Source organism: Scylla paramamosain, chromosome 19, assembly GCF_035594125.1.
Source record: "Scylla paramamosain isolate STU-SP2022 chromosome 19, ASM3559412v1, whole genome shotgun sequence".
NCBI classification, from domain to species: domain Eukaryota; kingdom Metazoa; phylum Arthropoda; class Malacostraca; order Decapoda; family Portunidae; genus Scylla; species Scylla paramamosain.
Window position 1 is genome coordinate 20,658,642 of NC_087169.1, and position 2,500 is coordinate 20,661,141.

Sequence of the window (2,500 nt, forward strand, 5' to 3'; positions counted from 1 at the left end):
AATAAATTACACGTACAAATATAAAATAAATAAATAAATAACATAAATAAAAAAAACACCTAATTGGCAACACTGACAAGGGTGACAAAACAAAAAAATAAAGAAAAAATGCCTGCAGGAAAAATTTTAATTGTCTTGTGCTAATTAAATATTCGGTCCACGTAAAGAGAGAGAGAGAGAGAGAGAGAGAGAGAGAGAGAGAGAGAGAGAGAGAGAGAGAGAGAGAGAGAGAGAGAGAGAAATGAGGGATATTATGGCCTGGACGTGTGAGAGGAGGAGGAGGAGGAGGAGGAGGAGGAGGAGGAGGAGGAGGAGGAGGAGGAGGAATGTATGATTGAAGGAAGGACGGAGAGAGAGAGGGAGGAGGAGTGGAAGAGGAGGAGGGAGGAAGGGAGGCATGACTGAAGAAGGGAGGAAGAGAGGGAGGGAGGAACCGAGGGAGGGAGGGGGAGAGAGAGAGAGAGAGAGAGAGAGAGAGAGAGAGAGAGAGAGAGAGAGAGAGAGAGAGAGAGAGAGAGAGATAACAGGGGCCGCCTTCTCTCTCTCTCTCTCTCTCTCTCTCTCTCTCTCTCTCTCTCTCTCTCTCTCTCTCTCAAAATAGAAGAGGCGTTGGTTATAGCTTATAAAGTTATCTGAGAGAGAGAGAGAGAGAGAGAGAGAGAGAGAGAGAGAGAGAGAGAGAGAGAGAGAGAGAGAGAGAGAGAGAGAGAGAGAGAGAGAGAGAATAATGAGGGTTAAATGAAGGTGCGAGAAGACTGAGAGAAATTGCTGGGTATAAGAGAGAGAGAGAGAGAGAGAGAGAGAGAGAGAGAGAGAGAGAGAGAGAGAGAGAGAGAGAGAGAGAGAGAATAGGGAGTGTGTACTAGCATATAGATGGATGGGCGGGGCCGAGTGTCATATCTCTCTCTCTCTCTCTCTCTCTCTCTCTCTCTCTCTCTCTCTCTCTCTCTCTCTCTCTCTCTCTCTCTCTCTCTCTCTCTCTCAGCTTATAGTTAGTGGAGTGGACACACAGAGAGAGAGAGAGAGAGAGAGAGAGAGAGAGAGAGAGAGAGAGAGAGAGAGAGAGAGAGAGAGAGAGAGAGACCTAGCTTACACTGAACTTCTTAATAATCTTTCACTCATTAGGAAGCAGGTAGGGTTTAATAAGTCCCCCCTCTCTCTCTCTCTCTCTCTCTCTCTCTCTCTCTCTCTCTCTCTCTCACACACACACACACACACACACACACACACACACACACACACGGGTCCCTTTAAAGAGGAATTGTACATTATATAAACTATTCTATTGAGTTCTCAGGAGTGGTGCACAGATAACACGTCTTCACTTTTAAACGAGAACATTACAAAGAACAACAAAGAAAGCACATTACTGATTATCAACATGTGTACTTTATGCATATATCAAAATCCTCCTCTTCCCTCTCCTCCTTCTGTTCTTCGTGGTTCCATATACAGTGATTCGGAGGGAAACTTCAGAATCGCAATATTTTCAAACTTTTAACAGAAGAATGATAAAAGAAGAAGAAGAAAAAAAAAAAAGAATCTTGGCCTTTTTTTTTTTTTTTTTTTTTGCCTAATAATAAAGACTGTTTTCATACCGTAAAGCAGAGGCGCTGTGTTATGTGAAGTATCCTCGTAAGCTCTTCAAGATCCGTAAGGGGGCGCCTGTTACCATAAGTGAGAGAGAGAGAGAGAGAGAGAGAGAGAGAGAGAGAGAGAGAGAGAGAGAGAGAGAGAGAGAGAGAGAGAGAGAGAGAGAGAGAGAGAGAGAGAGAGAAGCCGTAAAGATAACACCACGAAAGAAAAGATGAAAGAGTGAAAGGGAAAAAAGAAAGAAAATAAAGATAAGAGAGAGAAAACAAAGATAACATTATACTTCACACTTCCTGAGAGAGAGAGAGAGAGAGAGAGAGAGAGAGAGAGAGAGAGAGAGAGAGAGAGAGAGAGAGAGAGAAAGAGAGAGAGAGAGCTACTTGATGCCTATGGGAGTACTAAAGGGGAGAAAGAGGAAGAGTGAGAAGGGGAGAGAGAGAGAGAGAGAGAGAGAGAGAGAGAGAGAGAGAGAGAGAGCTACTTGATGCCTATGGGAGTACTAAAGGGGAGAAAGAGGAAGAGAGAGAGAGAGAGAGAGAGAGAGAGAGAGAGAGAGAGAGAGAGAGAGAGAGAGAGAGAGAGAGAGGGGTCAGTAGCACCTCCAAATATGGGTTAACATAAGCCTCACTTCCCCTCTTCCTTAACAGCCAGGAGGAGGAGGAGGAGGAGGAGGAGGAGGAGGAGGAGGAGGAGGAGGAGGAGGAGGAGGAGGAGGAGGAGGAGGAGGAGATTTTGTTGTTGGTGATAGCAATGACGAAAAATAAGAAGTTGAAAAATAAGAAGTAGTAATAGAAGAAGGAGAAGAAGAAGAAGAAGAAGAAGAAGAAGAAGAAGAAGAAGAAGAAGAAGAAGAAGAAGAAGAAGAAGAACCACAGAAATACAACACAAATCTTTTACATACACCAAC